The 9,255-nt window shown below is 50.5% G+C and overlaps 1 long non-coding RNA gene across 1 annotated transcript; it reads right to left on the bottom strand.

Moving 5' to 3' along the window:
• Positions 1 to 2,852: 2,852 nt before the first annotated feature.
• Positions 2,853 to 9,248, bottom strand: LOC135979461 (uncharacterized). The gene is made up of 2 exons (XR_010596765.1): positions 4,243 to 9,248; positions 2,853 to 3,165 (listed from the first exon to the last, which is right to left on the bottom strand). It is a non-coding gene; the product is annotated as an uncharacterized LOC135979461 (long non-coding RNA).
• Between the last annotated feature and the right edge of the window lie 7 nt (positions 9,249 to 9,255).

The following is a 9,255-nucleotide window of genomic DNA, read 5'->3' as shown; positions in this document are numbered from 1 at the left end:
ATTCCCTCCCAAACCTCACACCTGGCACCCCAACCCCCTGCCCCAGGTCAGAACCCCCTCCTGTACCTTAATCCCTCCCAGACCCCACACCCCCACCCGCACCCCAATCCCCTACCCCAGCCCTGAGCCCCCTCCCGCACCCAAGCTCCCCCCAGAGTCCGCACCCCAACCCTCTGCCCCAGCCCGGATCCCCCTCTGGCACCCCAAACCCCTAATCTCCAGCCCAATCCCAGAGCCCACATCCCCACCGGAGCCCTCACCCCTCCCTGCACTCCAACCCCCAGCCCCAGCCCAGTGAAAGTGAGTGAGGGTGTGAGAGCAAGCGACTGAGGGAGGTGGGCTGGGCTGGAGTGAGTGGGGGTGGGGCCTTGGGGAAGGGCATGAAAGGGGTTGGGTCAAGGGCGTTTGGTTTTGTGCAAGTAGAAAGTTGACAACCCTACTTAAGGACCTTTGAAAAGCAGCCTCCTTAGCACCGCTCCTGATACCAGGGGCCAAGGCGCCCCCGGACATGAGAACCACAATAGGCCAGAGCAAAACGCTGCGTTAGAAATCGGAGCTCAGGCTGCCAAGCGAACGATAGCTGACAGACAGGAGATGCGGGAATTAAGGTTGTGCCTTCAGCCAGCAACTGGTGTTCATCCGTTTGCACCACACACACACCTGTAGGCAGGGCCACTATTTCCTTGTCTGTCTGCCTGCCTGTTTAGCATCTCTCGGTCCTTACTGTGCCCATCACCGTGGTGTCTGAGTGGCAAACCAAGGGTTTGACGTGTGCATATGAAACTGCCTGACTGGAAGGACGTGGTTTGGTGTGGATCAGTGACTGCTGGGGCGATTGGTGGCAGAAGGCTCTGAGGGCCTGGCTCATTCCGACCTGGGTCATTCCAATGGCTTCTACAGCTGAGAGCAGCCCAGTCTCCTGCCTGGGTCCGACGCAAACCAGGAAGTACAGGACCACGGTTAATAAGAGCAGCTCAAAAGATCATTTTCGCTGAGCCCAGCCCTGCACAGATTTCCAGCTTAGGTTTGCATTTTCAGCAAAATTTCTTCTTGATTATTTTCTCCCAACCCCTTTGTGCCTCCATAATAGCCAGCCACCCCGTCAGTCGAATCCTGGGGCGCTCCAGGGACAGCGTGTGTGCGTGTATGTGTACGTCTATATATGTGTATGTGTACATGTGTGTATGTATGTGTGTACGTGTATGTGCACGAGTGTGTGCACGTGAGTGTGCGTGTGTACATGTACCCCAGTCAGATGTATACATCTGGATTTCCTTTGAAAGAATTTTCAAATTGAGCTGATCAAGTGCAATGGCAAAGCACCCAATTCCTCTGCCCCCCAACTGCCTTCGCTGCTTTAACGTACAACCTGCTCTGCTGGCACCTCTGACTCCTGAAAGCCCTAACGCTCCCGGGGAGCAGGCCGTGCCCTGCCCTGCCCTGGCTGCCCCGGGTGTTACCTCGGAGGGAATCGTTCCAGATTCCAATGGGTGGCAGGTCCAGGGAAGAGCCTTATCTGGGGGGAGGCTGTACCAGACCCGCCCGACCCAGGCAGGCTCCCAGGTACTCTCTGCTCGGGGCTGATAAGGCTCCTTAGCAGTTTCTCTCCAAACAAATTCCAGTTCAAGACACCTGAGAGCTCCACAGCAGGGCAGCATCCCCAGAGCGCAGCAGGGCGGGGGTTAGGGGGAGCAGTCGGTAGCAGCACCTGCCCCTCGTACGGCAGGAGCGAGAAGTGCCAGCCACGTGCTGCCTCCATCCCCAGAGGCCAGGTGAGAGTGAATTCCCACGTCCCCGCACGATTGGTTCCGTCACTCTTCTACACTTATATGGATTTCCAATGTCAATGTTTCTAACATCAGCTTTGCCAGCTCTCCTTACACCTTTGTCTGCTAGAGCAAAAACCTGAAATGCAGCTACCTCCTCCTGCTGGGTGACTATAGACCTTAATGACAGAGCTCGGAACTGCTTAGTCAAGCTGACTAGCTGCAGCCCCTCGGGTTGCCTGCTCGAAGGTGTGCTGGCCAGGCCACAAGTCGTTTCTGTGCCTCTTCCCTGCTCCTTCTCAGCATTTGAACATCATTTGACTAGTGTGAACAAGAGTCTATACTGGGGAGAGCCCAGGGTGAGAGAGTCACTAGACCCTGGTTATACAGTGCTCTGTCACGGCTCTGAGGTGCAGTTAACTTCACTTGCTGCACAAGGAACCAGTCCCAGAATCTGAACCAATTGTCCATCAGCGAGTATTTGACTCCCTCTGTCCGGGATGGATGAATTGGGATTCTTGGCCCCTGCATTTGTGTTTCAAGCTTCACTCCGGCTCATCCCTTTTCAGCTGCCCCGTGCGCTCATCTCCTGCTCCTCACCCAGGAGAGCCGCCAGCTTTTTTGCCGCCCTAGGCGGCGGAAGGTCCCGCCCCCTAAATGCCACCCCCGACAGAGGCGGCGGAAAGTCTCGCCCCCGAAATACTGCCGACGACCGGGGCGGCCTGTAACGATGCTGGTTCTGGTGGGACCCAACTGAGAGTGCCAATTCAGGACAAATTGCTCAAACAGGGCAGTTACAGCCCAAGGCTGGGGGTTTTCCACCTCTAAGGCAAACCAAACCAGCCAAACAGTGAAGTCTTGGGTCTCACCCCACTGGCTAACCACAAGTCACACAAGCAATTCCCTTAGACACTCCAGTTTCCCAGTATCACCACCAGTGCCACTCGATATGGGGACAAATGGTTATGAAAACCAATACCCCAGTAAAAGGGAAAAAAAGGTTCTCTCGATCCCGAAGGACCAAGCCCCAGACCCAGGTCAATATACAAATTAGATCTTACCCACAAATCAAGCTGTTGCCAATCCTTTAGAATCTAAAGGTTTATTCATAAAAGGAAAAAGATAGAGATGAGAGTTAGAATTGGTTAAATGGAATCAATTACATACAGTAATGGCAAAGTTCTTGGTTCAGGCTTGCAGCAGCGATAGAATAAACTGCAGGTTCAAATCAAGTCTCTGGAACATCCCCAGCTGGGATGGGTCATCAGTCCTTTGTTCAGAGCTTCAGTTTGTAGCAAAGTCCCTCCAGAGGTAAGAAGCAGGATTGAAGACAAAATGGAGATGAGGCATCGGCCCTTTTATAGTCTTTTCCAGGTGTAAGAACACCTCTTTGTTCTTACTGTGGAAAATTACAGCAAAATGGAGTCTGGAGTCACATGGGCACGTTCCTGCATACTTTACTGAGTTACAAGTCGTATCTGCCTTCTCTCCATGGGTCAGTTGTATAGCTGATGGTCCTTAATGGGCCATCAAGCAGGCCAGGCAGAGCTAACACCAACTTGTCTGGGATGTTTCCCAGAAGCATAGCATAAGTTTGAAATACAGACAGTACAGAGCCAATATTCATAACTTCAACTACAAAATTGATACACACATATAGACAACATAATCATAACTAGTAAACCATAACCTTGTCTTAGACACCTCATTTGACCCCCTTTATAGAAGATTTGGTGTCACTACCGGACCTTGGTTGCAACCATGTTCTATATGGTCCCAGATTATATAAAAAACATCACACGGCCGAAGATCCAGCTGCCGCAGTCGCCGCCCCCCAAATGTTAGCGCCCTAGGCGACCGACTAGGTTGCCTAATGGGTTGCGCCAGCACTGTCCTCACCTGCCTGCTGGACCTGACAGCCCCACTTCTCACCACAGACAAACAAAACCCGCCCATCTGAACGGGATTCATCCATGCAATCAGGAACTTCCACCCAAAGGAACTGAAGACAGGTGTGTCGTGTATCTGCTCCTCTATCCCTCACCCCTGTCCCTGGAGCGCCCCAGGATGCAACTGACGGGGTGGCTGGCTATTATGGAGTCTGTGATCTGCGTTGACCCACCTACCCGTTAGGGGGCGGTGGGGAGCTATGAGGTCACTGGCCGGCCTGGGTCACGCCTCCGTCAGCGGGGAATTAGCGGCGGGGCGGCCGCCAGCCAGAGTCTGTAGCGCGCCCCTCAGGCAGGGGAGCGCCGGCAAAGGTCAGTAGCGCGCCCCTCAGGCAGGGGAGCGCCGGCAAACGTCAGTAGCGCGCCCCTCAGGCAGGGGAGCGCCGGCAAAGGTCCCGGTGTGGCTCGGCCGGGTAGGGGAACGCAGGCCCACCCTACACCACTGCGTTCCAGCCCAGGACCCTGGCAGTGGTAGGACGAGGGTCCCGCCACAGGATCAGCGGCGTCCTTCCGCAATACAGACTCACCACTGCGCAGCTCTGTCCCTGGGCTACTTCCTACCCAATTGCTCGTCCGAATCCCTCTGGTCCCGCCGGTGCAGTCCGCTGCTGGCAGCTCCAGCTCCCGCTCAGGCTCAGGCTCAGGCTCCTCCAGCTCCTCTGGGTACTCGGCTGCTGGCAGCTCCAGCTCCCCCTCCGGCTCCTCCAGTTCCTCTGGGTACTCGGCAGCGGGCAGTCCTGGCAGCCCCAGTCCGTCCTCCAGGTGAGGTCTCCACTGGTCCAGGGCCTCCCCTGGCATGGCAGCAGGGTCTGAAGGGAGCAGCCCACAGTCTGCGTCTGCCTCCCTCCCTGGTGCTGCTCCAACTGAGCTAAGGGCCCCGCCCTTTATACTTCCTGTTCCACCCCTCCCCTTCCGGGGGGTGGAGCGAGCTTGGGCTGGCCCCGCCCACTCAGGCTGAGGGAAAGGCCCTTTACCCTCAGGTTCGGAGGGCAGCCACCCTGGCCCCCTACAGAGGCACAAAGGGGTTGGGAGAAAATAATCAAGAAGAACTTTTGCTGAAAATGCAAACCTAAGCTGGAAATCTGTGCAGGGCTGGGCTCAGCGAAAATGATCTTTTGAGCTGCTCTTATTAACCGTGGTCCTGTACTTCCTGGTTTGCGTCGGACCCAGAAGCAGCAGTAGCATGAGGCTTTCTCCCAGGATTTCCATTAAGGCCAAACCCCAGTGTGACAATGCGGTTCTGGCGGAACCCAACTGAGAGTGCCAACTCAGGACAAATTGCTTAAACAGGGCAGTTGCAGCCCAAGGCTGGGGTATTTTCCACCTCTAAGGCAAACCAAACCAGCCAGATTAAGGGAACTTCGGTCTCACCCCACTGGCTAACCGCAAGTCTCTCAAGCAATCTCCTTAGACACTCCAGTTTCCCAGTATAACCACCAGTGCCACTCGTACGGGGACAAATGGTTATGAAAACCAGTACCCAAGTAAAAGAAAAAGGTTCTCCTGATCCCAAAGGACCAAGCCCCAGACCCAGGTCAATATACAAATCAGATCTTTCCCACAAATCACGCTGTTGCCAATCCTTTAGAATCTAAAATCTAAAGGTTTATTTATAAAAGGAAAAAGATAGAGATGAGAGTTAGAATTGGTTAAATGGAATCAATTACATACAGTAATGGCACAGTTCTTGGTTCAGGCTTGCAGCAGCGATGGAATAAACTGCAGGTTCAAATCAAGTCTCTGGAATACATCCCCCGCTGGGATGGGTCCTCAGTCCTTTGTTCAGAGCTTCAGTTTGTAGCAAAGTTCCTCCAGAGGTATGAAGCAGGATTGAAGACCAGATGGAGATGAGGCATCCGCCTTATATAGTCTTTTCCAGGTGTCAGAATACCTCTTTGTTCTTACCATGGAAAATTACAGCAAAATGGAGTCTGGAGTCACATGGGCCAGTCCCTGCATACTTTGCTGAGTTACAAGGCGTATCTGCCTTCTCTCAATGGGTCCATTGTATAGCTGATGGTCCTTAATGGGCCATCAAGCAGGCTAGGCAGAGCTAATCTCAGCTTGTCTGGGATGTCACCCAGAAGCATAGCATAAGTTTGCCATACAGACAGTATAGAGCCAATATTCATAACTTCGACCACAAAACTGATACACACATATAGACAGCATAATCATAACCAGCAAACCATAACCTTGTCCTAGACACCCCATTTGACCCCCTTTATACCAGATTTGGGTGCCACTACAGGACCTTGGTTGCAACAATGATCTATACGGTCCCAGTTTATGTCAATAACGTCACACCCCCAACGCAAAATTGATGCAGGAAGGGATGACACAAACATCACTGACTGCATCCCAAGAGCTCCCCATCCTGGGTTCTGTCTCACTACAGCTAGTATTGGGTTAGAAGCCATACCAGTGTATAACAGAAACGGTTTATCAAAATTATGTTCAACCACATGATTGAACCTCTTTACAAACCCAAGGTAAAACTTAGTTAGAACAATAGTGGATTGGATCTGCTCTGGCAGCATCGTCCCTGTATGTCTCATGTGATCTTTCCAAGAGCTAAAGGAAACCGTTACTTTATCCACACAAGCTCGGGCAAATGTTCGGAACCCAATTAACATTAAATAAATGCAGATATTAATGTTCTTCATAGTACAGGAATCTTGGCATTTAGCCATGAAAGCAATATGGTAGTGTGCCTCAGTCTTCCTTTTCATACAGCACATTAGGTCTGGAATGTCTTTTCCCCTGTGAAAAGTTCCCATATTGTTTACAGGCATCAACTGTGAAACATCAATATAGCAAGGCCTTTTAACATAACGTGTGTTTTTATGTATTCCTTTTAACACATTTAAGGGATTCTCCAAAAGATTAGGCACATTGTACATTTTTACAGTTTGTGGCAATAGCAACACATTCATTACAAAATTTAGCAATAACAACAAGTTTATTGCAAGTGTCCATCTACAATCGTTTTTGACATGCCACACCTTTGGCTCAATACCATCGGAGTTTGGGCATTTTAGGGTTAACCTGTGGCTTCCCTTTGCAAAATTCAGTTTTCTCTTTCCTCCTTGTCCTGCAGGATCAAACCCTGATTTCTCTTGCTTAACAGAATTCACTGGCTGATGGGGTGGGCCCTCTGTGCTAACAGCTATTAGCAAGTCCTTCCCCTCCCAGCCAGACAAGTAATTTGCACTACCCCGGACCAGAGCCAGTCCACCAGTTTTCACATTTGTAACTGCTATCATTTCCAAGGCTGGACTCTGTCTTAAAGAGATACCACACAAATCCAAAGAGTCTGCGGGTGAGAGTTTGCTTGCTCTCCCCCGCATCCTCAAGCATTTAGCCATAAAACTGCTCTGCTCTGACACATCAGTAACCAAATCTGTCCTCAAACCCTGAAGCACAAACTGCTCATTTAAAGAATTAGAAAGGAGACATTCCTGTTCCAACACCATTGTCTCCCCAACAAGTTGGCCCCACCCAGCCACTTGGTTATAGGGCTGCCTCAATTCCTTAACAACTTTTACTTCCTCTGAGACCTTCTCAAAGCTACCCACACTGGATCTTTTAAAAGGAAAGTCAGTGGATCCATTCACAACAGACAATTGTTTGCTGCTAGGAACTGAAACTTCCTTGATTAAATCACTCTCACACCCTTCAGTTGCAGGGAACTGCTTGCACCGAGTACCATGAGGATTCCTTTCTCCAGGAGCTTTTCTAAGCAGCAATTCACCCCTCACAGAAATTCTGCCCTTACCCTCTTCACCTAGGGCTTGCTCTAAAGGAACACTTTCCTGAGCAACAACAGACTTTATCCGGGTCTTACTTACATTCAGGATCACCTTTGGCCCATCAGGCAGATTTCTACACAATCCCCTTTCAGGCGAACCCATAGACTTCCTAGATAAAAGGTTAGAAATAGTTCCCTTCTCTTTGCCACACACAAGCTTAGGAATTTTTTCCTTTTTGCTACAAGTTGTTAAACTGTCCGTAGGTACCACAACCAAATTACCTCTCTGCTCTCCTTGTGCCCTGGCTAGGGTATCACCCTGATCAGACAGAGTTGTTACACCCTTCTCCAACCACACATGAGCAACAGGCAAAATACAAGCACCAGAATCTTCTGATCTCTGGGATTTTGCTAAGACACTAACTGGATGCAACCTAGTTACGGTGCCATTCTCCCCAGCAGATGCAAACTTAGGACCACTCCCTTCCTGGGCTTTAGTTGAATCCAGAACCAACTCTGAGACAACTAAATTACTCTCAACCATCACAGGCCAAAAGGCACCTTCTGTCTGCTCCACAGACAAAAAAGAGTTGGTGACGCATTTCCCTTTACTAGACATACAGCTTGGGATTTCATTTCCCTTGTCCCAGCACACCGGGCTGTTCACAGACAACTGCTTGGAGACTGGGGTAGCTTCCTCCATAGGCAAGTCAATACCCCTGACAGACACAGGCACATTTCCTTCACTGTCACTATTCTCCACACAGGAAACAGGTAAGGTATAGGGACACTCATCTTCCACTCTCCTTGCCTCCCCAAACTGCTGACTAGATAAAGCCATCAGCTCACAAGACTGCCTAGGCTCATCCAAAATCTCCTTGTTCTCCTCTCCCTTCGCTTGATCTAATTCCAGATTTACTTCTGAGACATTAGATAGACATTCAGAAACTTCATTCACAGCCAAACAGCTACTTTCCAAAGACAAACTTTTGGAGAAACCCTCCCTAGGCACAACCTTAGGATCAATCCTCTCTTGTGCTTGGTTTGTATTAACTTGACTGACCATAGCTTTAATATCATTTCCAATCATAATATCCTTAGGGATTATGTCTTTTACTCCCACAACCATGGTGCCCTCCAATCCCTTCCATTTCAGGTGGATTTTAGCCAAAGGCACCCTGACAAAATACTTAGATAAGGCTACAACAGTTACATCTTCACCTGGCAAATAATCTTCCTTCCTGACAAGACTTGCTTTAACCAGAGTAATATCTGCTGCGGTGTCCCTCCATGCCATACACCTCACTCCATTCACTTCTGCACTGCTAATAAACTCTGCATTATTTCCCCCATATTTAGCTTTAATGTGAGTTTTAAGGTCAAATTCTTCCGAGACCACAGAAACAGCATTTGCACACAGGGCACCAATGCTGGGCTCTGTGTGGCTTGCCTGTGAGTTTACAACAACAGGGTTAGCATTGGCCAGGGCATTTGGGGTTGCTGGTTTTGGGCTGCCCTTCAGTGTCGGGCAGTCTGGTCTCATGTGGCCCAGGATACCACAGTGATAGCATGTAACCTGTTCTGTCCTGGGATGTGAGTTCCTACCCTCCGGGCCCCCTTGAACTCCTTTAGAAGAGTCAGGTTTATTTTTAAATCCTTCCCTCCTCTTGAACTGGGGAGAATGGTGATCAGTTTTCCCCGGGGTTTTACACCCTTCTCGAGCCCTGTTTTGGGTATGGGCATCCGCAATCTCTGCTGCCCGTAGGACTGACTCAGGGTCCCTGTCACA

This window comes from Chrysemys picta, unplaced genomic scaffold, assembly GCF_011386835.1.
Source record: "Chrysemys picta bellii isolate R12L10 unplaced genomic scaffold, ASM1138683v2 scaf888, whole genome shotgun sequence".
Classification (NCBI taxonomy): domain Eukaryota; kingdom Metazoa; phylum Chordata; order Testudines; family Emydidae; genus Chrysemys; species Chrysemys picta.
This window is presented reverse-complemented; position numbering and strand designations above follow the sequence as displayed.